Source organism: Falco biarmicus, chromosome 6 (genome assembly GCF_023638135.1).
Source record: "Falco biarmicus isolate bFalBia1 chromosome 6, bFalBia1.pri, whole genome shotgun sequence".
NCBI classification, from domain to species: Eukaryota; Metazoa; Chordata; class Aves; order Falconiformes; family Falconidae; genus Falco; species Falco biarmicus.
The window spans coordinates 28217021-28242435 of NC_079293.1; the positions used below are offsets into that span (position 1 = coordinate 28217021).

Below are 25415 nucleotides of genomic sequence, written 5' to 3' on the forward strand. Positions count from 1 at the left end.
AGCAAGCTTAAAACCCCATAACTCTGCAATCAGAGCCCAAAGGTCTTGCTGTGTGATTGCTGATCTGTAAACTTGATGATGAATATTTATGGTGCAGTACAGGCTGCTTCTTTAGCTGCGATTTTCCAGGGACTAGCTCGACATCACGCAGCCAGCTCTGCAAGTCTTTGGGAGTCTCTCCCTTTCTGTTCCAAACACAGATGAACTTCTTTGACCCTGTCTTCACTGATAACAGCACACAGCAGGGATGAGGAAGATAGATGCACACCTGAAGCATGAATATGCCACACTCTTCCTGGAGAGAAGGGACAGCATCACAGCTGATAGACGTTGATCACCTCTGCGTGTTACTACATGGGTTGATGATGTACAGGAATGTACAGTATAGTGCCTTTCCCTACAGTTTCTGTCTGTTTCTCTTCCCTTGAGGGATTCTTACATACTAGACCTGCTTCCTCAATACTTTGAAATAATGTATTGACCTGATGTGCTTGGCATGCAGAGGTGATACTGCTGATCTGAGTCACTCCTGTGGGATGAGGTAATGCAGCTAATGGCTTGCTTACACACGGGGCGGCGGCAGGCTGCTCTCCCCTCTAGGAGTGGTGGTCCAGAGACAGTGCAGCTGAGCACGGGGGGCTGTTCCTCCTTCCAGGCCTCCTTCCTGCAGGAGGCTACTACACTTTACTATTCTTCATTAAATTGATTAATCCCGTTTCTTCAGGCTTTATGTTTTCTTCCCTGTACATCCTGCAGGCAAGTGCCAGCCTGGCTCTCTTCATTGGTGGGGCACAGATTAGTAAATCAAGGTTTCATTCTCACACTGAGTGTCAACACCTCCCCTGCACAATAGGTCCTCCCTGCCCTCTCTGCAGGGTGTAAGCTCCCACCCTGCACTAGGAGCAAGCTTTGGCCAACGGCAGCTCCACGTGTCACTTCGCCCCGTGCCGGTGGGGTGTCCCTTTTCCCTTGGGGGTGCCCATGCTGTCTCTGCTTCCTGTAAGCACCTGCCTCCTCCCACCTATGCCTGCATCCCTCTGCACCTCTCTGCATCCCTCTGGCTTCCCCTGCACATCTGGGTGGCCAGAGTGAGGTGCTGAGCCGGTGAGCAGCCCTCTGCTCCCCTCGTTGGGAAGCAGCCAAATATGAAGAAGCAAGGGTTGCTGGAGCCTGTGCCTGCCCTGTTTGCTCAGAGGCCATTCACACTGTGTGCCCTATATATTTTTTTTTAAGTTGCCCGTGGCTCAAGTGCTGTTCACCTGGAAGAAGCAGGTTTTCCTCCAGTGCAGCAGGGTTACTTATAGCCCTGCTAGAGCTGGCACAGAGAGCATGCATCTGGGGGGCATGCCCAGGTGCTCAGCCAGACCACCAAAACATAGTTTATTTTTCAAATGTACGCTTTTTATTATATCATATATAGAATCATAGAATGGTTTGGGTTGGAAGGGACGTTGAAGATCACCTAGTTCCAACCCCCTGCCATGGGCAGGGACACCTTCCACCAGACCAGGCTGCTCAGAGCCCCATCCAGCCTGGCCTTGGACACTTCCAGGGATGGGGCATCCACAGCTTCTCTGGGCAGCCTGTGCCGGTGCCTCACCACTTTCACAGTGAAGTATTTTTTCCTTATGTCTAATCTAAATCTACCCTCTTTCAGCTTAAAGCCATTCCCCCTTGTCCCATCACCACATGCCCTTGTAAAAAGCCCCTCTCCAGCTCTCTTGCAGGCTCCTTTAGGCACTGACAGGCTGCTATAAGGTCTCCCCGGAGCCTTCTCTTCTCCAGGCTGAACAACTCCAGCTCTCTCAGCCTGTCCTCATAGGAGAGGTGCCCCAGCCCTCTGATCATCTCCGTGGCCCTCCTCTGGATCCGCTCCGACAGGTCCATGTCCTTGGGGGCCCCAGAGCTGACTGCAGTACTCTAGGTGGGGTCTCATGAGAGCTGAGTAGTATAATTTTTTAAAATATATTTTTTATGGCTCTAAGCCCTCCTCCTCTCTGGCTGGGAGCAATCCTCTCTGGCAGGACGTGGCCCCGACAGCAGGATGAACAGGGGGATGACCCTGTCCCAGGGACTGCAAAGCACACCAGGCACCTTGTGGCCACTCAGTTCTTATCTGCTCTCCCAAAGCTGACAAAAGCAGGCACAAAACTATAAAGCGAGCATAAATTTGGCATTATCTGATCCTACTAATTCCATATAAATGTAATTATGTGCTGGTGTCAGATCTAGATTGCATACATACCAGTGGTTTATCTCTTATTGCACAAATCTGAAGCTGATGATCGCATAACTGCAGTCACAAGTTCTCACAAAGAAATGGTCTTCAGCAGGACTGATGGCTACAGCAGATGGCAGATGGTGCCAATGATGTTCTGCGATATGAAGGTCAATCAAAAGAAGGATGTAACTTCTGGCATCTCAGTGGACTTAGTGAGTTCTTCATTAGAATCTTCATAGAATCGTTTCAGTTGGAGAAGACCTTTCAGATCATCGCGTCCAACCAGGATTGCCAAGTCCACCACTAAACCATGTCCCTAAGCACCGCATCTACACATTGTTTAGATACCTCCAGGGATGGTGACACAACCACCTCCCTGGGCAGCCTGGCCCAATGCTTGACCACCCATTTGGTGAAGACATTTTTCCTAATATCCAGTCTGGTGGCACAACTTGAGGCCATTTCCTCTTAAAGAAGTTTTCCATCCCTGTGAGTAGCAATTTATCTCTGTGAGCACTGTCACCATTGCATCCCTCATGTTCAGCTGCTGTTTGCCACCACTACTTGCAAAAGAGATTGATATGATACAAATCTGTGAGGATGCACGTTCCCATAGACTTAAGTTTTCCAGCACATAAACAAAGCAGGAGTTTTTTTGAAGATGGTGCTTCTTTGGATGAAGCAGGTAGTGTTGTGGGCTCGCAGAAGATGCAGTCATGGGGTGCAAGTGGTCCAGAAAATGCCTGCACCCTCCCCAGACTGCTCAGAAATCGCCTGCTAGCTTTTATCAGAATGCTAAAGAAGCTGAAGCAATGCTCGCTAGCCTTTAAACCTCTGATTGAAGTGGAGAAACGTACTGGAAAGGCTGTGAAATTCCACATCCAGCTTTATAATAGAAACACCCACATTCACTCGAGAGCAGTGGTACTTGCTTGTCTGAAGTCTTCAGATTTCTTATGCATGCTGTGACATTTCCCTTCCATTTAATGGCATTAATCCTACGCTGGGATTGCCTTGGCTTGCTGCTGGGACGCTCTTCTGCCCAGCCTTTCGCTACAGTTGAACAAATGAATACTTTGTGGTATGCAAAACTTGCCATTTGGGTATTATTTTTGCTACGTAGTTTTTTCTTAAATGCCAGCATCACTTTTCTCTCTCTCCCTCTCCTTTGTGTGTTACTTTCCATGTAGTGTGAGCCCATCTGCATTTAGTCGGATGAGTGGGATCTGTGGGCATGCAACAGTACATGATCCCTTCTATTACATAATTAAATTGCCATAATGTATATGACTTAGGAATATGTCTGAACAAGTTGCTATGAATCATACATTTTTCAGCCTGAAGCTGCCCTATTTAGCTTTTGTTAATCATTCCGCTGTTCCTACATTTTGAAGGAAAGCTTCCCTTAGCTTCAATTCCAAAGGCTAAAAGATGGAAAGGGTGAAGCACATTTCCATCTCAGTTATTCTAGTGAAATATGAACATAAGGTGAATTACACCACGTGCAGCTGAGATCAGAATCTGGCACAGCATCTCAGTGCCGCGCGATAAGAACTTTCCGCAGTCCCAAGCTACTGAACTATCCATGTCAGCAAGCAAGTAGATGGGTAATTGTTGTAGTTCAGCATCTCAAATATTTTTGGGGCACAGATCTGTAGGGCAAATAGATATTTTTTTAAAAATTGGCCCTTAAATCTGTTGTTTTCTTCTCCTACCACTTGCCACTTGATCAAAATAATAATAAGAAAAAATCCTATTCCGAACAAATACCTTCTTGTTTTTAGCAGCATCCTGCTCTGAGCAAAATTCATCTTGTCTTTATCAGGAGTTCTGTCTGATCGGAGAGCGAGGATCCTGCCAAAAACATGGGAGAGATTTCACTAGAATGAAATGCAAGCCAGTGTTAAAGGGAAAAAAGGCCAACATTTGCTTATTTACTGTGTGTAAAACTTTGTCTTCGCTGCAGCTCATCTGTCTTTCACCACGCAGCTCAGAGCAGAGCTTGGCACTCGAGTGCCTGAGGTTTTCCAGTCGGGTTGGAGTTGACAATATGTAGACAGGGTAGCTGAATCGGTGCGTCTGGGGAGCACAAGCACACGTGAGTCAAAAGTGACACATACCATTTGATTAAAGAAATCCACCTGGTTAAGAGAGCCCCTGCCCCAGCGCTGGCACTGTCTGGGGAGGCAGTGGGTCTGGGGGGCTTGCGTGCTTGCCTGCTGGGCAGCTGGGGAGCTGCCCTGCCCTGACCCCAGCCCCAGCCCCAGGCAGGGTCTTGTGCCTGGGGGCTGGCCCCAGCCGGTACACCACAGGGTGGGTAGCGCTCGGTGGGGTCACCCACCCTGCAGGTCTCAGTGGTATCTCACTAGTGCTCTCCCCAAAACCCAGTATCAACAGGCAACCTGTGTTTTGGACTGGAAACTCGTTTTATTGTGGATTTTGGTGATTCACTCTTCTGCCTTTGTTTCTGCGCTGTTTCTGCTGTGTCGACCGCAGCACAGTGGTTGCATCTAAGGGGCATCTTATTACCATGCACAATTTCATACTGGGTGAGTAATACAACCTCTGCAATATATTTTAGAGTCAGGCTTGCAAAATCTCTGGTGTAGTGAAGGGACCGAGTGCAGTACAAAGGAAACACAGAATGCAGTCCTGCCCTGCGCAGGGGCAAGGTAGTGAATGTACGTATTTTGACGAGAATTTAATGTTCTGGGTCTTGTAAAATGTACTCACGGCACTGCCTGCATGGATGGGTTCAGCCTCTTTTCCCACATTGCAGCATGGAGACTGCATGGAATGAATAATGAATGCGATGTTATTTCTCCTGGTTTCAGAAAGCAGAAAGAAGTAGCAGTTTGGAAGGGGAGGGGAGCCTTTGTCATGCAGATTAAAGCGCTTGCATTCATACAGGCAGAGACCTTCTTGGCACAGTCTGTGATCCTTCTTCAGCTTTTCTGCTTCGACTAGAAGATTGACCAATGTCATTTCTCCCTTCTTAGTATTAGTGTCTAGCATGAGCTTACATTTCATTCAGAGACTACGTTAGCTGCACAATGGTCCTATTTATAAACAATTTACTAGAGAGTGCAATTAGGAAAATATAGGTGGTTGTGAGAAAGAGTGATGAGCCTTTGCTCACAGTGGTTATGACAATATTTTCCTCTTGCACAGCATACAGATGTGATCCCAGGGTTGTAGGGCTCCTTGTGAACATTAAGTATAAATGTAATATCCTGACTTTTAGGCTGTCTTTACAAGAAAATAAAAATAGAAAATGTTCTTACCTTGCACAGTGAGCTCAAGCTGTCCACCTGCATGTAAAATGCTAATGGCGATAAGGCAGGGTTGTGCCCACCCTGAGACAGTTACTGAAAGGAAAACCCTGCTGGAAGCTGGAAGAACGGCTTTCTCCATCTACACAGAAGTAAATGTGGTTTGTATCCCACCTCCCAGGGGTTTTCTGTTTTAACACAGCTGTTTGGACATACGTGCTGCAAGATACCCTGACACTCAATGACTTTAGCCAGAGCCGAGAGTGCTCATCGCTTCTGAACACATCAGACTCTGAGGAGCAAAATTTCAGAGCTGGTCAAGCATTCTAAAGGTGAAGTACCTCAAGGATGCTAAGTCCTACAGAAAGTCTGGCAGAATATGACCCTGCAGGTCAGTGGCACAAGCAGGAGGAAAACCCTGGAGGTCAGTCCTTCTTCCCAGTCCCACGCTCAGCCCATGAACCAGCTCCGTCGCTTGGTCTCCCACTGCAAGAGTGATTGCTTAGACATATTCCCCATATGACAAGGTCCCTTGAGAATTGCAACACATTAAAAATACAGGGGGCTCGTCTGTCCAAGTTATTTCTTCTGTACAGTTTTTTCAAGCTATTTCGAAAACAGGTCCTCAATGTAATTCCAATGTATACAAAATCAATGTATACAAACTAGTATAAAAAAGTAATAAAACTGACCCCGTATGAACGATGTCATATGCATCAGCAAAGCCCACCACAGTCTATTGTTTGAACATAAATATCTGTTACAGGTTTGTCTTTATGGGTGTAAAACCAAAGAAAATTACTGGTGCCTATTCTTGGAAAATATTATTAATTACTTTTATTAATATTTTCTAATAACTTCTCCACTGGAAATGATGCAAATGCCTGTCAAGGAGTGCTCCAGTTCTCCAAGCTCATGAACTTAAAACCAGGAAGCTTTCAGCACCTTTGCTTTGATTCCCACTGCAGGCTTTTCACCCAGATAGGCCACATACCAATTTTCTGGATGTTGCCTAAAGGACTTTTTCTTAGGAACTTCATTAATTTCCATCTCATACTAATCACCCTGATTTATCCCTCAATTTAGAGCAAGAACTACTGAGCAAAGAAGTAATGCTTTAGTTTTTGCAGAGATGAAGAACCACTCAATAATGTCACATTTTTGTTATTATAGTGCAAAACACTACGTAACTCTTTTTAGAGGGGGATGCTTCTGCATTTTTCTGGATCTTTACAGCTTCTGAGCAGTTCAGGGATGGAGCAAATGACAAGGAACTATAGAAACTAAGAGCCATGATTTTTCCTACCATGTATTTTTCAATTTTTAGAGCATTGAATTGCCTACTGAAAAAGGATTTGAACACGATGTGCAAGTAGGTGCAGTTGAAAAATTATGGCATCAGTTTAAGTGCCATATCTTGAAGTCAAATGATTACTCTCAAATGTAGCATCTAGCTTTTGTAGACTATAATGGGAGAGCAACCAACTAACCAGCCGAGGACCCCAACATTAGAAAACTGGTCCAGGGCATTGTCAGCTCCAAATCTTCTCTCAGAAAACTGAAGTCAAAATTATACTCATTCAGAAGGCATTTGTAGTGAACATTTTATTCCAGTCAAGTGTTTCTTTAATTATTTCAAAGCATGTATTTCTATTTTTATCACTATCAATCAACCAAAACAAATCAATTTGTTTGTTAAATTAAAGAATTTCCCATTGAATCCCATTAGTTTTTAGTGAGACGCTCATTTTAACTCCCAGTACAGCTAAAGCACCTGCCTTGTAGCAGATAATAGTTCCTTTTGCTTCATATGCGCAGATGTCCTGGAATGCAAGAGGATAAGGATTTGAGGGGACATATCTTGTAGGTTCAAGTAGCAGTTCTTTTACTGGGGTTTTGTGTTGGGTTTTTTTTTAATAATGGAAAGAAAAGTAAGTCAAGAGAATATTATTTTGTATTAAAGGTGGGGAATCTAATCCAAACTCCGTGAAATGCAGTGCTTTTTCCTTTGCGTTGGGTGAGCTTTGGACCAAGTCCCAAGCTGTTCACTGCAAAACGCAGTGTTTTGCAAAGGCAGTCCCAGCCCTGCAGCCTGATTCAGTGCTGGAGCTGCCTGCCGGATCGATACCCCAGCCTGTTCTGCCAGCGATCTCTCTCTGTGAATGGGGATCATAATCCTGTTGCCATTTGCATTTCCAGGTTGTAGTTGGGAACTACTGGGCTGAGTTGGGAGACCTCTGGTAACAGTGAGCATCTTTCCCCAGAGGGACTGGTGCCCGCGGTGGGATGATGCAGGGGCTTGGGGCAGGTAGCAGAGCCCTGCTGGTGCCCCAGGGATGCCACCCTAAGGATGTGGGCATCCGTGGCAGGCATCACACAGCAGGTCTGAGAACTAAACAAATGGGCAGGTAGGCAGTTCAATGTGGTTTTGAGGCATGTTATTTCATGGAAATTTTTTAATAACCTGATTTGCTTACCTGGAACTGACCTACTAACGGTTGTAAACAGTCTTTAAAAACAGTATGAATTTTGTGCTGCTGAAAGGCAGCCCTGGAGACTGAAGTTACTACTCCTGCTTCAGGGAGTGATCAGCAAAAACCTTCCCCGTGCACTGCTGGCAGCCTGCCTCATCTCCAGCCGGCAGGATCACTGACTTTGAAGTATAAGGCTGAGTTACTTGGAAACAGTGTGGGACTCCTCAGAGTCTCATCTCAGCCCAGGTTTATTGCACAGGCAGTGGACTGGAAACATTGTTAACGCCGACTGAATGTGCTGGGATCGGTCTGGCTGATCTGCAGGCTCTGAGGCTTGTTTGCACCATGCTGGGATGTTCAGGTCCTTGCTATGCACTGTGTTGCCCTTTCTAAAACGAAGCCTGTTATCTAGAAAAGGAAATTTATTCAACCTAAAGCTGATCGTAGTTTAGACTGAAGAGAAGCTTCCACTCCGCAGATTGTGAAGATCTCTCCTATGGCACTTTCAGTCCATAATGGGTTGTCACCTGCAGACTGCACACTTAAAAGCAAGGAATAGATCCACAGATTTCCCCCTGCTCTGAAGAGCAGACCCTAAAAAAGGCTTATGAGTAGTTGTGAACCAGCACAGGAATGCCAGGCATGGAGACAGCTGGGTCCTGCCTCTACTGGAACACTGGGACTTCTGGTGAAATGCATCCAAGGGCAAAAATGGGTCATCTGTAGGTAGGCTGCAAATCTGGGAGTTTCTTATGAGTAAATGATGGAGTAAATCCCCAGAGAGACCCTTATATGTGGTCTGACCTCTAGGCAGGACTCTAAAAACATTAATAAATTCCCTGTGCAGCACTTCTGGAGGGCCATGGTTTCCTCTACAGTGGTGCAAAGCCCTTCCCTTTGCCACTGGTTCCCACTGGTTCCCATGCTGCAGCTGGGGCTGTGGGCTGGTCCCCTCGTGACTCCCTTTTCTAGTATTTCAGGGGTTTTAATCTGCTTAATAAGCAAGTGATGTCTGCCTCCCCCTCCTTATCAAAGACCATGAAATGCACATGAGTATGGAGGGCTGGACTCAGAGCACCAGACAGCCAGTCTGTAAGCAGGGAGCCCTCCTATACCTACCCCGGAGGAGACAGGCTCCCCCCAACACCCACCGAGGAAGGCAGGACACACGCAGGTCCGTGTGGTGATGCTCAAGGGGCTGAATTCCCTCAGTGTGTGTGTTTCAGGGTGACTGGCAGTGCTATCTAAGGAGATGCAAACTGTGATTAAATCTTGTGCCTGACACCACAAAATAACATCTATGTACAAAACTGAAAGCAAAGACAACCTTTCTTGAGGCTTTTTAGTTGTAATTATCTTTGAAACAGCAGAAAGGCAAGAAAAATCTTGTTATTGTTGTTGTTGTTTTTTAATTTAATAGATGTCCTCTATTGAAGGACGTTATCACAACGGTGATTTGGCAGTGGAGGTGAGTTGAAGCTGAAAGACCAGATGCTCAGGTGGTGTAAAATGGCTTTAGCTTCGTGGAAAACAGTGGAGCTTCATTGCTTTGCCCTTTATGATTTGATTCATAAGCCCTGACACCTTCTCTCCTGTTTCTAACTGCTAAAATCACTTTTTCTCTTAAATAACAGTTTGAGGGTGTTATAAAAGGACTTTCACTAACTTAAACAAGCAGAAAATTAAAACCTTGTGAACTAATAGATTTAATGCTCTGACTTATCCTAATTCAGTCCTTGGGCAGTTTGCTTTAAGGAAATGTTATGACATGAAACTGAAGGAGAGGATTTTAAACAAAAACCCAGCTGGATCACATAACCAGAACTTTCTTACTTAAAAAAAAAAAAACCACCAACCCACCACTTCTGTTTTTAAAAGTCATTATGTGATACAAACTCTTCTTGTTTGCCGATTCTTGGAGCCAGCCCTGAGATAAAGGCTTACCTAATGCATTGGGATTTTTCCCAGACCGCGTCTGTCACATCCCATCAGTGCTGTGAGGTGCTTCCAGTCCCCTTCCCTGCCTGCTTCAGTTGTAGTCGGTGGCAGAGGGGGCTGGAGGTGGAAGGTCTCCAAGCCTGGGAGTGTTGTGCCTTGCTTGCTGCTGGCCCCTTGCCCAACACCCATGACATCTTCTCCTTTGGCCTCGTCATCACAAAGTTTGGCATTCCTGTAGGTTATTCCCCTCTGTCTCGTGTTTGCTTGGATTACCTGTTTTTTCCTCAGTATCTCAGGTGAGGTTAGACTGGCTGTGACAGTCCTCAGCACTGCCTGTGTTTTAGGTAGGAGACCCCATCACACAGGGCAGGCCAGTCTCTCTCCTACTCTTGTGTTATCAGCCCAAGCACAAATCTGCTGTCAAGCTTGCTTGTCTCATCACCTTACCCCCAGACAATCCTCACCTTCAGCAAAACTTGGCTGGGGTATGGTGCTGTGATAGACCATCACTTCAAAATGCACATGGCAGCACTTCGAAAAAATGTAACAAAAAGAGACAAGTAGATTTCACACCCCAATTTTTCCTAAGAATCTACTACGCAAAGCTAGACTCAAGGGTCTCAGCGTACCTTGCACAGTTTGGTACGGAGGTAATAACACAAATAATATTTGCGCAGATGAAGACAACCACTTTTGGACCAGATGACCCCCAAAGTTCCCTTCCAACCTGAACTGTTCTGCGAACATGTGCTGAGAGACTGGTGCCATGCAGTCGCAGAAATGCAGCCAGGACCTCCATGTAGCATGTGCCCGCAGAGGGCTTGATCCTCTGTCGGGGTAAACAAAGTGGCTGTGCTGAGGGGGGCAGGGTCCCCGCAGCAGGTAGGCTCCCAGCCTGTGATGGTGCTGCGTGAGAACCCGGTGCCTACCCTGCCTTGCACAGAGACTTAGGTTTCCCCTTCCCCTCGCCCTGGTTTGAGATATGCAGGACTATTTTTGCCTTCCCTGTGCACGGATGATGTCATTGCAATCAGCCATGACATCATCTTCCAGGATAATCACTGGTGTGGAGGGGAGAAGGAATGAGGCTTGCTCATGCCGTACCTGTCCACGTGGGTTTGCTGCCGGCAAGCCTTGGGAGTGCTGATGCCGAGTGAAAAAATCAGAAGCCTTCCTAAAGGTTTGATATAGCAGTTTTTAAACTTCACCATCCTGAAATCAAAGATCAAAAAGGAATTGAACCCACCGGCAGATGGAATGATAAGGCTGGAGCAAACTGAATTTGAACACTGTCGGATTTATTTCTATGATATTTTTAATTGGAGACTAAGTAAATAAATAAATAAATAAGATCTAATGTGATTGCTTGGCCAACACTAAAAAAAATATATATCTTGGCTGTTGGCCCTGGAAAACCATCTGTCATACCTAGCAGGAGTTTGCACCTAAGTAATCTTTTCCCTTTTTTTTTTTTTTTTTTTCTGTGTGTCTGTTTGTAGTATGAGTTATTCCTTACCCTGGATTCCCTCTATTGCTGCCTCTTGTGGGGCTGAGCCAGTCGCATATGTCAGGTTTCAGCAGGCAGCAGGCTGCCTGCCCAGGTAGCAGATTTAATGAAAATTCTCTCTTTTCCCATCCAAGCAAACCAGTTCTCATCCCGTGTGTGCGCAGGAAAGGCACGGCGGTCTCCCAGGCCAAGAGCTGTCTCATCAGCGACAGCGCCCTGGCGAAGGGCTGCCAGGGACAGCGGTGCCTTTGTGAGTGTCCTGTCCTGCCTAGATCCTGAGGATTTACTGTGCTTGCTGGCATCTTTATGAACGTCCCCTTCGCTTCTGTTTCCTACCTCAATATACTACTCTTGTTTTCGCACAGAATGAGGTAAGTTATTAGCACCACTACTGAACTTAAACTGCACCTACATATGTATAGGTATCCAACTAGAAACATGACAACCCTCACATTTCTTTTTTTAAATTATTTTTCTGATTTTTCTCTTCTCCAGAACTGCCCATCCTTAGAGAAAGGGTTTCTTCCTCAGGAATTCAGGAGGCGAGGGTCAAAATTCATTGTATTGAGTCAATTGATTTTGGCATACCGGGTTTGCACATTATTCATCTTCCTTTGGTTTTTAAGATAGGAGACCAGGAGTTGCTCTAATTAAGGAGGTGACCTTGGCACAGGGATAGCCCTTACCACAGTGAGGTGTTCCCTGCTGGAAGAGGGGAAATTACCTCCCTTTTGTAGGTGCTCTGGGGCAGGGAGAGAGCTGCAACAACTGTGTGGGCTAAAAGTCACAAGGCAATAATGGTAAAAAAGGGAGGGGTCGGTTTATTTTTAATGTCATGACTTGTGAAGATGAATGGTTAGCAATGCTTGAGGCCCATGCACGCTCTGTTTGCAGGCATGTGGCAGTAGGAGACTGGTCAGGAAGGTAGCCCTGCTGGGAGATGGGATGGTAACCCAGGTCCTCAGCAGTCCCATGGGTGCTTACAGCCCTGCTGACTGCCCCTGCTCTGTCCATGGCAGAAGCTCTCAAGCATTGTGGAGCACGTAGTGCCACACGAGAGGGATGACAAAGTCAGGAGTTTACCAGCTTGATTGTGTAGATGAATCCTGGTCTTACCTCTCCCATCCCACAAGATATTGTATCATCATCAACTTTCACTGCAGTTATAACAGCTACCCTAAAATAAGACTAAATTAAGCCCTGTCACTGTGATCTAGTTTAAAGTTGGATTATTAGTTCTTGCTGAAGTGTTTGATGCGAGGGTGGTGGCATTCCCTGTGGCAGCCTGACACAGAGTGATTCCAACATGAGCATTGTCCAGCTCAGTCCCACTGTAATATCTCCCATTCTTTTAGCCCAATAAAAAAGCGTTAGGTACTGAAGACACAGTCTGGCTATAATCCAGTCCAGCCATAGTGAAAGTCAGCCAGCTGGCTCATTAAACTGCAGCTCAGAGGCCAAAAAGACTCATCAGAAATAAATTAAGGTATGAGGAGAGAGAGGTAGAAAAGGAGAAGGAAGCTAAGTAATGAAATTTTGCAAACTGCAAGAGTGTTTTCTACTTTCCACCAGGCCTTCAAGTGGGGCAAGGATGCTGTGGTACCAGTGGGAGGGATCTCTGGAGAGCAGTGAGTCCAAGTCCTGCTCAGGCAGGGTCGCCCGCAGCAGGTCACCTAGGACTGTGTCCAATTGGGTTCTGAGTATCCCCAGGGATGGTGGCTGCACAAGCCCTCTGGTCAACCTGTTGCAGTGTTCAACCACCCTTACAGAAAAAAAAAGGTCGTCTTCTTATGCTTAAACAGAATTTCTTGTGTTTCAGTTTGTGCCCATTTGCCTCTGGTCCTGTCACTGGGCACCAATGAGAAGAGCCTGGCTCCATCCTCTCTACTCCCTCCCCATCAGGTATTTAAACACATTGATAGGATCCCACTGAGCCTTCTCTTGCCCAGGCTGCACAGTCCCACCTCTTTCAGCCTCTCCTCGTCGGACGGATGCTCCATCCCCCTCACCACATTTGTGGCCCTCACTGGACTCGCTCTAGTATGTCCAGATCTTCCTTGTACTGGGGAGACTCTCAGCTTCCAGGTTCTGGTATAACAGCATGGGTTTTGCCTCACAAATCCTTTACATGCTGTCAAATAATAGAATAGCCATTGCTCAGCATGGTAATTTTGAAAAGAAAGTATTTTACAAGAAAGGGCATTTTACGCTTAAATTTAACTTCTGCATGGGAATGGAAAGGTATCTGGGTAATGGCAGCACTGGGATATGTGGGGTCACATGGATACTTCATGGTTTTGTTGACTGCACATCTGTACATAAATAACCAAAGCACTAATAATGCGTGCAAGGGAATAGAGGGCATTTGGAAACCTGAATAATTTTGATGGAGCGTAGAGCAGAGAATACTTTTTCTCTGGCCATGTGTTTCACCACACTAACTCATTTTAGTTGTCCTTGAATAGACTTTGATCTTTTACAAACTTACTTGATATTCAAATTATTTGGCCAGCGGTTGAGTAAATACATTTCCTCCTAGAATTTGCTTATGTTACCCGAGATAATCCATTGTTCATGCTGCAGGGAAAGTCACCCAGCTCATACAATGTGATTTTTGCTTTCTGAGCATCCGCCAATTCATTCATGCATTTCAGTTTGGCCAAGCAGCAATTTCCTGCAAGCCATATGATCAGTGTCTATCTCCAGAAGTATTTATGATGCTTTTCCTACAGATGCGTTAGCAAAAAGTTAAGTTTGTAGAAATATTAATCAAAAGCGAACAAAGTGGTTTGTGTGTCATCTAAGCATCAAAAGCTGGAAATGGGATATGATCTAAGCATTATATACCTGTCAGAGCAGTATGAGCTTTCTTTTATTGCAGAACAAAGCGTTGATGACTGTGTGGTTACTCCGATCTCAGCCCTACAAGGGCAGTCCCGGAGCTCTGGCACAGTGGAGCCGCAGCACAGCTGTGTTGTCTGTTGAACAATACCACAGCTCTTCCATTAGGCTCACCAGCCCGATCAAAGTCAGTATTTCCCATGGCCCCTTGTAACAACACAGGTATAATGACTTTAATATTTACTCCAATGTGGTTTTTTTTAAGTACAGAAGGTAATAATGTCTGCAGCTAGTAAAACTATTTGAATTTAAAGACTAACCTCAAGTCATTTGTGAACTTCCACGTACAAAGGAAAGGTTTATTCCTGAAAAATATCACTGTTACAATACAGAAGAGTGGCACTAAAATATATTCATCTCCAAAAGAAAAAGGATAGCAGTTCTGCATGGGTAAGGAAAAAGGAAAGCACTCAGTCCCACTTCATTATGCGACCTGGAATGAGCAACCCAGTATCTTTGTGGGCAAAGGTGTCCTGTCAAGTCTCTTCTGTGGAAATCTGTAAATCTCTGCATTTCCACCTTTGTGACAGAAGGAAGAATTCAAGTGACTTCCCTTTTCCTCTTCTTTAAAATGAAGATATGGTTACACTACGTCAATTAAAAACGAACTTTTGCAAATGTAATGCAGATATTAAAAGCCTGGTACAAAAATATTGGCTTAAGATTTGTATGTTCATCTAGCACCTAGTAAGTACTGAGTGATGCAGGTGTGTTTCTGGGAGCCTGAGGTGCCACACTGTATAAATAACGGTCACTCATAAGGTAACTGCTTACGTTGCTTTGCACAGTTGAAAATAAACTGTATTGAGATAACAGCCCTTTGGTACCACCACTTGTTTCAGGAGTTGTTTTCTTTCTGTTGCAAATATATCATCATAGTTAAAATGACTAAACACTTTGAAACTTAAGCCAGGCTCCAGAGGAGTTGCAAATTTAAGTGAAGTTTGATGGATACTTTGATGAAGTCAAATGATAAGCAGTTACTATTATGAAAAAAACAAGAATATTTGTTCATATTTGGTTTAATACGGGCTCTAAACAAAGGCTCCAGAGTATGTGCTGGGGGCCAAATTCTTGGTTCCTTCCTCATTTTTCACTCTGTCATGCTTCCACTGAACAGGATGAGGATCCTACCGATGCCCTTGTGTCATTTTGAACTTTCCAGCTCCCACTTTACATAGCACAAAGCAATTTGTTTCCATTAAAAAGGACATTAAGGTGATGTAGCTGAAATTGTTCTGTGCCCTAAATCTATATAATTTGTTGCTCTTGAGCAATTCAGCTCAGCTTCCATTACCACAGACTGACATCAACAAACCATTTCATCTTCCAGGCCTGTCACATCAAGTATTTTTTACAGCACTGTTATAACTTCATTTCAGAAAGTGGCTGTGACAAAGAAGGGGCTGCATTAGATTCAGTGTCAATAGCAATCTGATTTGCTTCTCAGAAATCTCATTAGCCATAAATAAATTAGAAAGTGACATGTGTACACCATAAGTAGTTCAAAACCATTGAGAAATTAAGCCCTTTGACAAAGCAGTGCAGTTTCTTATGCATGCCCTAGCAGAAGCACCCTTGACCACTGATGCTTCCTTAGCAGTGGCATGACTGTTGCTGGTCCCATCCTCTCCCTGCTCTTACCAGCTGCCATGAGAGTACTTGTTCTCAGACCCACCTTCTCTGGAGTTTCTTGTCTCCCTCTCAAGGGGGCTGCTTCTCAAGTGATTGTGCAAACTCTGGTTTTAAATAACCGGAGATTAAAAACCAATGAAAGCAGCAGCACGGAGTGCCAGGGATGCAGGCTTTGGTGGGGGTGCGTGGGGAAGGGCTTCAGCACCCAACACGGTGCAAGGGCTGCTGATGGTTTCTATGTGTCTGGAGGCACTGGAAGAGGCTGAGACAAATGTGTTCAGCTTTATGCTTTTTTTAACATAGTGCATTACTTCTACTGCCTCTCTGCTCACTAGACAACTCTTTTGCCTTTTTTAACCACATTGAGTGCTCATAGTGCGTTGCACTGGTTGCTCCAGAGTCACTTCTTGGATGCAGTTCTTCTTAGGGCTGGTCTGCCTTGCTTGGGTCAGACCAGCTTTGAATTTGACTGCCTTTAAATGCCTTGCTTTTGAAAAGTCTCAGTTTGCTACACGATCCAGATCTTTCTGTCCTCCCCAACATTTTCTGCATTTGAATTTTTACCAACAGTGATTCTGTGTCTGACGGATAACAGATAAAAATTTTGGAGAGGTACCAATCTCCTGATGATCTTCCTAATTCTCATAGATAACAAATCTGTTTGATGAAAAAAAAAGTTTCTGAGCTGTTTATTAGTGATTTCTTAGTCCACTTTATGCTTTATTAATATTGGATATTGATAATTTCTAATCAGAATGCCAATATGGTGCTCAGAAAAAAACCTTGCAAAAGATGTATTATGTCTTTGCCATTATAAATCAAACACATAATCTCCTCAGAGAATTAATTCTTCTCTTTGGCAGGTCTTATGTTTCATAATTATATTTCTGCTCTTGTTCATCAGCATTTACACTTTTTTGTCTAATACCACAATTCACTGTCTTTCAGTTGCTGAGGGGTTTTAGCCTACTGTTTTTGAATTTGCTGCTACAACAGCCCTCTCGTAGACTTCACAACCTGCTCAGGAAGCCGCGGTTTGTCCAACAGTTAGCACCAAAAAAGTGGACATCCCGTCTCTTCATTGCCATCCATCTTGCCAGGTATGACCTTTTCTTCCAGGTACTTAGTTTTCTTTATAAATTTCCTAAATTTTATAATATTGGATTTTGATGCCACAGGAGGCATGAAATAGGGCAGGATAAATATCTAATTGATGTCTTCCTTACATTGTTTACTGACATTTAAAGGGCATTTCAGCTGTGCCCATGCAGTGACACAGTGCTGGCACTAGCAGCCATGGGACAGGAGAGTGTCCTTGGGGACACTGCACAGCCCCACACTAGCACAGCAGACCAGACCCTGCTCACACTGGTTTTTCCATCAGTGGGGTCTGTCCAAGTCAATATTTCTCAAACTTTTTGAAAGTACAGCCTTATTCTGGCTCATTCATGTAGGTATGACTCCCCTAAGCACAGTCCCCCCGACACCCACACCCCCAATAACAGCTAAACTCAACATGTTTCTGTTCAGAGCCATGTTTGGCTGATCACTTTCATTTAAAGTTAGTAACCTTACTTAATGCATAGCTCCCGTTTAGACACTGCAGACACTCCAAAAACACGCCTAACACCTGCTCACCCATCCTCAGATGAGGCAGCAGCATTTTGCGGTAAGAAATGCCTCTCCTTTCTGTATAAGTGCCTATACATCCAACTACCTTCAACTGCTAGCAGGTGCTCAGCACACCCATGGTGAGGACGAAGTGTTTGTACCTGCAGAATGTAGAGGCTACTTGTCTTTTTTCCCAGACATCGAGACATCTGGGCGACTGCCCTTCCTCTGTAGAGATGTGTGTTGGGCACCTTGCAGATGAGCCCTGGCAAGTGAAAGGGGTGGCTGAGACCCATCCCAGGAACTGTGTGGCTTGTAGCTCCCTTTTGCACCAATCTGGGCAGCACAGCGTAAAGGAAGCCTGTGAAAAGGTCTTGCACAGTGCCCTCAGCAGGGATTTTGCTGGTTGTCCCCAAGCGCATGGAGGCTGGCACGTGGAAATTTGGCCAAGAGTGAAAAGGAATGCACAAGAGAAAGCTGCAAAGTTCTTTACAAGTTCAAGAACCCAAAAAAGACTTTTTTTTGTTTGTTTTCCTACGTATAACAAATGAATATTGTCTTATTATTACCTTCCCAATTAATAATCTAAACTGTTCTTTTTTGTTTGATTTTGTTCACTTAATCCTCCACTGCATTAAGCACACTACAGACACTACACGCTAGCAACCTTTTTATTAAGATCCCTGCCAGCCAGAAAGCATTACGACCCACTCTGCACTGCTGAGACTGGATGGTTGGTTGGTCAGCAGGTTGTCTCTGCCCACGTCCAGAAGGAGAGATAAACATTGTGCAGGCCACGGGCTGCTGCAGATCAAAAGATGTCAAGACAAGCAAGAAGATCATAATTTTCCGCCATTGCCTTAGAAATCCTCTGGTTTAAGAAGCACCTGTTCTTTCTGTGACCTGGGCTAGCACACTCTGGGGCCACTTAGTCCCCTGTGAGCTTGACTTACATTTCTGCTAGGTTTCTCTGCTGCATCCTCACACCTCTGACAGGTCTGCAGAACAATATTTAGAGCCATGTAGAAGTTAAAGCACAGAAAAAATAAGGTCACTGACAGTGGACACTTAGGGAAGGGCACAGAAGTATGGAAGGTGTAGGATAGCTCCCTCGGGAGGCTTTGCTAAGGAAATCCTGAGTCAAGTATGATATCTTTGTGATTAATAATCCTTGATATATTCTCTCTTCTATCAATTTTTTGAATTCACTGTTTGAACGCATAGAGTTGTGACACCCACCAATGTCATGTGTCAGTGACTTCCCCGGTTTAACAACACACTGTGTACACCTCTTGTTTTCAAATCTGCCACTAGAAAGTTTTAGGTGAGGTTCCTCTATTTATTTATTTTTATTATGAGCAATTGAATCATTATTCCCTGTTAACATTCCCTATGTGTCTCATGATTTTATAAACCCTAATGTATTCCTTATGGTCCTCTTTTCCTTAGGTTGAAGATTCCTTATCTCTCCCAGGTTATTTCCCATATAGGAAGATTACCCTTGCCTCCTGTCTTTGTGCTTTTTCTACTACTACTATGTTGCTTTGGAAAGACATGCCATTGCTATAAACTGTAGAGATGTATGGCAAGATGGAGGCATATCACTGTTATAATATTGTCTGGTTTTTTCTTGATTTTTTCTTAACATTTCCTAATATTAATATTAAAATTAGTCTTTTAAAGCTGCTCCTGAACTTTGAATAGACAGTTTAACAGACCTATCTAAGATGTCTTTCCTCTGGTGGCAATAACCAGGCTGGAGCCCATGACTGAATACACAGTTACAATTCTCTTTCCATAATGCATTATTCCACATTTATCAATATCACGTTTCACCTGGCTTTTCATCATCCAGCCACTTACTATTGCAAGGTTGTTACAACCCTGTGCAGTCAGCTTTTGGTTTTATTGTTCTGATTCAGTTCATATCGCCAGCAATCTCTCTTCCTCTCTTTTCCAGATCATTTGTGAAGATGTTGTCATATGATCCATACGATTCATATGATCTCAGCCCTGGAATAGATCCCTGTGGGACTTCACTGGTAATCATCCATGTCCAAGAATACTGCTGCCTATTCCTAACTTGGTTTGTCTGTCTTTTAATGGTGATTTGCTCATGCAAAGCCCTTCCTCCTCAGGAAGTTTATGAGGAGACTAGCTTGCAGGCTTACCCAGGGAGAGCGAGGATTGTTAGCCTGAGCCAAAATGCACCTTGTCTGGTCTCCACAGGAGAAACAAATAGAGGTCAGCTACAAGGGATATTACTCATGCCTTCCACAGGTCACGCTTTCTGTAGCAGAACATCACCATGGGATGAAATAGCAGAGTGTACTAAGCCAGAGACTTCAAAAGGTTTGGTGTTTAATTGTTCGAACAGAAAGGGCTAGCAATGAGATATTTGCGCCTGCTTGCTGGGGCTCTTTTGGCCCCATTCTTGAAACCTTGTCGTAATCTAAGGACACCTGGCAGAAGATTTGAATGCACATTAAACTCTTGCAGGATGGTTCCTGAGTATGCGTTTGACCAGCAAAGTGCCAGATGCCTGGGAAATTGCTGGGACATTCATGTTCCCAGTGCCGGCAGTGCTGCACAGCACACCGCTTTTGCAATGGGAAGGGGAAAATTCCATCAGGAGAGGCTGAAGATGGTGCTGGCTTATGGGTCTGCTGTGGGGAGCCTGGAGGCGTTTCCAGAAGGGCAGAGCAAACAGGCGGTGACACCTGCACCCATGCCCTTGCTGATGTGCCCGCAATGATGTAAGGCAACGTTAACCCACAGTCCAAGAAGCACTTATCACCAAGGCTCCTGTGTTTCTTTCTCCATGGCTGCTTGGGGCCGAGTGAAGAGCATGCATCTGCCCAGGACCACTGCCATCCCAGGAGCCTGTGTGCTGGTGCATGCCCCCCTCGAGACCTTCCAGTGGCAGTATGGAGAAGAGCAAGCTTTCACTGTGCTTCCCTTCATAACTAAAATTGGAGAGGTTAAGTCCTTTAATTTGCTCCTGATGTGTCTAATTTTCTTTGCACAGGCTGACGCACACCATAGTGCCTTTGTACCCTCTTAGGAATGTGGAGAAGCTGCCTCATACAAATACCTCTTATGAATAAACGTAATAGTTCACCTTCAGTGAATAGTGAATAGTTCAGAGGTCTTTGAACTGGTAATTCCATTATCTGGTGTTGGTAATGAATCATACTTGCTTATAAAATCCTGTTTGCCTGTATGACATTTTTAAGTTCCAGCCAACATCATATTCTGATGTAAGAAATTTACTAATGGGCACTAATAACAGAAATAAAATCATTGCTAAGAGAAAGTGATCATGATATTTCTCCTATAATATTATTATTATTATTTTAAAGTATATAATAATGCAATGAATAACACGTTTCATTTGATGGTAATCTGTAAGACTTGTGGTGAGAACTGGGTTATTGCTTAGCTGCACCGAGACTGTAATGCAATAGGTAAGCCTCTGCTCTGGCAGTCTGATCTGGTGGGCACGTACAGCTGTGCTGTGTCTCGCTGGAGTCAGGGGCTTTCTGCTCCAGAGCTGATCTGTGAATGCAGAAGTGGAACCTACGCACAGTCAGAGCTAAGGGAGGCGATGCAGAAATCAGTGTCACCATCGTTCTCCTTCTGTAGGCCTGCTCAGATGCATTTGAGAATATAAACTCCTAACCAGGGTGGCTCACAAGACGTGCATGCTCATAAGAAAGTTTAACCCCAGCTGGTAACTAAGTACCATGCGGCCGCGTGCTCCCCGCCTCCTCCCCCCACCCCGGTGGGATGGGGAGGAGAAATGAAAAAAGATAAAACCTGTGGGCTTTACCCACAGTTTAACAATTGAAATAAAGTTGTTAATAATAATAATAACAACAACAATAATAGTAATGAAAAGGAGAGAGAGAGAGAGGAATAAACCCCAAGACAGACAAGTGATGCACAGTACAGCTGCTCACCACCCGCTGACCGATGCCCAGCCAGTCCCCGAGCAGCCATCGGCCCCTCCCGGCCAACTCCCCCCAGTTTATATACTGAGCGTGACGCTCTATGGTATGGAATATCCCTTTGGCCGGTTCGGGTCAGCTGTCCTGGCTCTGCTCCCTCCCGGCTTCTTGCGCACCTGCTCACTGGCAGAGCACGGGGAACTGAGAAGTCCTTGACTTAGAGCAAGCAACAACTTGGCAACAGCTAAAACATCGGCGTGTTATCAACAGTATTCTCACACTAAATCCAAAACACAGCATTGTACCAACTGCTAGGAAGACAATTAACTCTACCCCAGCCAAAACTAGGACAGAAAGAGAAGGGTTTCACATTTAATTACACTCCATGGTGAAATGAGAACTTGAAGTTAAGTGGTTGGGTGGGCCTTGTGATATCCAACCCCAGTTTGGAAAATTCTGTCTGCAATCATGAGGAGTAGAAAACTCCCTCATTAAAAAAGAAAAAAACGACAAGCATCAATGCTGCCCAACCCGAACAGGATACGAATAGGCTGCGCAGGCGGCGCTGATCTACACCCTGCTGTTTGGTGGGTCTGGTATTTACGAATGCAAACAGCGAAGGTAGTCCCTGAGGTGAAGCTAGTTTCCTGAAGCCTGAGGAGACAGCCCAGAGCAACCCAGCTCATGCGGGCTTTTAGAGACTACCAAACATCACTACTGGGCCACAACTCCCTGCACCCACGGTATCTACCCCTCAGCTTCCCTTCCGTCTTCTCCACGAGATCCCAGGGTGGTTCCTCCTCATTCCTTACATCTGCCATCTGTAATGCCTTCAGATTTCTAAGTGTAACACCTCCCACATCTCTTACTTGACCCTGATTTTGCATCCCTGGAGCCCTCAACCATCACTGCAACAGCCCCCCTCCATCACTCTCCAGCCAGGAGAGCATCCAGCTTCCCGCTCGCTTGCCTCTTGGGCTGGCCAAAGGGAAACAGAGGCAGCTTGGCTGTTAGCCAGCAGCATGCACGTGCCTCTTGGCCAGCCAAATGGTATGTGCACTGACACTGACCAAGAGCCTGACCTGGGGACCCTGCAGCCTGGTGGGCCATCTGGCTGCTCCTCGTGGTGTCTGGAGGTGCCGCGTGGCTCCCACTCCCCCTCAGCAGCTGTGGGGCCGAGCATGTCACCTCATGGGCCATATGCCATACAGATTTTGTCCTAGTTTCTCTCCCTGATGCTGCCTGGTTGCTGCTGGGGAGTGGGTTGGGCCTGCTCAGGAGTTTGTTGTGGTCACTGGTAGTCCTTCTGCCAGGGGTAGGGGAAAAATTTAATTTTTAAGGGTCCCAGTGTATGTATAACCTTGAAGGGGGATGCTAAGAAATGCAATGAATTTCATAATCTACTGCTGACAAATCTAAAAGTTTTCCAGTAGAAAATAGCCCTGCTGAGACAGTATAAACTTATGCTTCTCCCTGCTTGTGGCTTGTACCAAAATCTTCCCTAAAAATGAGGTATTTTTGCTGATCTTGATAATGTAGCCTACTAATTCTGCATATGATAATGAGACAACCTGGATTTTAGTGCGGGAATGCGTCAAGGAATAGATGATCTTTCACGAATAAAGCATCTTATTTTCACGTAAATATCTGCAACAAAACAAGAGGAGGGAACTGACCCATGAGCAGACCTGTCTTCGCTCGGTAAAGCTTTTCATAAGGCAGCAATAGCTCCTTAGCATGGAGGATTTGAAAGCTGCTTTAGAAATGGTGCCTGGCTGGTATCACGCCAATATTTACATGTCTGAAACCAGGGCCTTCAGTGCAATCTCTGACAGAGAGCCGGCACACATGGGCTCTGACCTGGGCTTCAGAAGATGTGCTCTGCTGTCAAACAAATCATCTTTGACCAAGCTAGAAAGCAGGAACGTAGAGATATGAAAAGCTTTCATTTGTGTGTTGAAGCACAGTCAGTAGGAAAACCAAACCTGCAGTTCAAACCCTTCAAGGAATAATGTTCTATAAATATTTTTTTTATTTAACATGTATATAGCAAGAAAAATTTGGATTTGGTATCTGAGCTCTACTAAATTTCCTCATGTAGGATGGTTTGTGTTCCTTGGTATTCAGTACGCTATTCAAGGGAAGTAGCTTTGCCTGGTGACGCTGTTACGGTACCGAGGTAGGACGATGCGAAGCACACATAATGTTTTTGCAGAAGGAAGGCTGTGCAGAAATGTGTTCTGCAGACTGAGAGGTGTTTTGTTTCCAGATGATGGCAAACATGTACGATTTATTGCACTGACCTTCACTTCTTGGTGCACCTGGTAACCGGGAAGGTTTGTATCACTGAGTGAGTGAACTGGTTTTCCCTACAGGGACCACAACACAGATACTGTGCCAGGGAGCAGCCTTGGGGAAAGTGCCAGGGCTAAGCCCTCCCCAGCATGGGGCAGTTTTCTCATGAGCTGGTCCAAGCAGATGAAACAAATTCTCACCTCAAAACTTTCTCCCGTCTTTTTTGAGGGCAAGGTGACTGTTTCCTCTCTAACCTTCAACTAACACAAGCACTCAGTTAATGCATGCTTTTAAGTGCAGCCTTAGCTTTTCATATCCTGTCTTGGAAACTGCCTTGGGAATATCTAAAAGGTCCCAGATTTTCATTTCTTTATGACAAGCTGTTTTTTATTTTAAATAGCAAGAAGATCTTTGCGCATTAGAGTTTTTCTCGACAGCTACCGATACCAAGCCGTTCCGAGGAAGCTATGTTTGATGTAAAGCTATAGGGCAGGTGGGGGTGAATTGTCCTACAGCTGCCTTTTTTTTCCTGAAATTAAATGTTATTAACTCATAGTCAATACTGTGAGATATGCTGGGAATGTATTTACGCCAAGTGCTACTTTGCATCTCCTTCTGCCTGTGGCATAACTGACTGCTGCTAGACACCAGCTCCTAGATTGTGTGGCTTGGTGGTTTGTTGTAGGAAAGCAGTTTTTGGTGCTCTTCCATAGCTTTTGGTGAATCCCTCACACAGCTGGCTCTCTGGCAATTCCCTGCTTTGAAGAAGTATCAGAGCAGTTTGTTCTGCTTCATAAGCTCTAACAGTTCAAAGCAGGGATCAAAAATGATGCTACAGATTTGATTTTATTCAGAACATGGACCACAAGAAAATAGAGCTTAAAGGGATCTTGGGATGCTTTCTGGTCCATCCTCATGCTCCAAGACAGGATCAGCTCTGTCTGACAACATGCTGGCAAGTATCTCAAGAGAAAAAAATCATTTGGGGCCAGCTATGCCCAATAAGGTGATCAGACCTGTCAGGCCTGATCAGGCCATCACCCGTGTATGTTTTGTGAGCACAGCTTAGGCATTCATACTTCAGTATAGTCTAGCACAGGCACAGTCATGAAGCGACCTTTTAAATCCTTCCTCTAGAAGTGCCGTACTAGTCTCCACTGTTTTGCCTGTGGGTGAGGATGGCAGAGCGATTCTGCAAGTGCTTTTTGATGCCCAGTGCAGCTGGCTGCCAGTCTGGTGACCAGTGAGACACTGCTCTGTCACCCCATCTCTCTTCTTAAGGCACAACTGTTACTTTGCTCTTGGATTTAGAGAAGGGTGTCCTATGGTGGTTAAGATTTTCCAGGCAGTATTTTCAAACTATTTCTCAAACATTATTTCCTGGGCCAGTGATGCTAACGTATGAATATAAATGTCCCATGAGTGACTCTGAATGTTGTCACCGAAACGCTGATGCTCAGACATGGTGTGACCCTCGTATCTAGGAGGTGCCAGCAGCATCTGCTGTAATGGCAGCAAAACGATTGTGAGTTTATACTATTAGGCAAGGTCTGTGTCAAACAGAGCCTGGAAACAAGATCTATTTCCAGCTCTGCTGTTTCTAACTCACCT

The 25415-nt window shown here is 45.0% G+C and overlaps 1 long non-coding RNA gene across 3 annotated transcripts in view; it reads left to right on the forward strand.

The window, feature by feature from the left end:
• The window catches only part of LOC130151196 (uncharacterized), a 47149-nt gene extending 26270 nt beyond the window's left edge, over positions 1-20879 (forward strand). For all 3 annotated transcript variants that reach the window (XR_008822530.1, XR_008822531.1, XR_008822532.1), the window contains 2 exons: positions 16897-17048; positions 19520-20879. This is a non-coding gene — a long non-coding RNA (uncharacterized LOC130151196). The remainder of the gene's footprint in view (positions 1-16896; positions 17049-19519) is intronic.
• The last annotated feature ends 4536 nt before the right edge of the window (positions 20880-25415 follow it).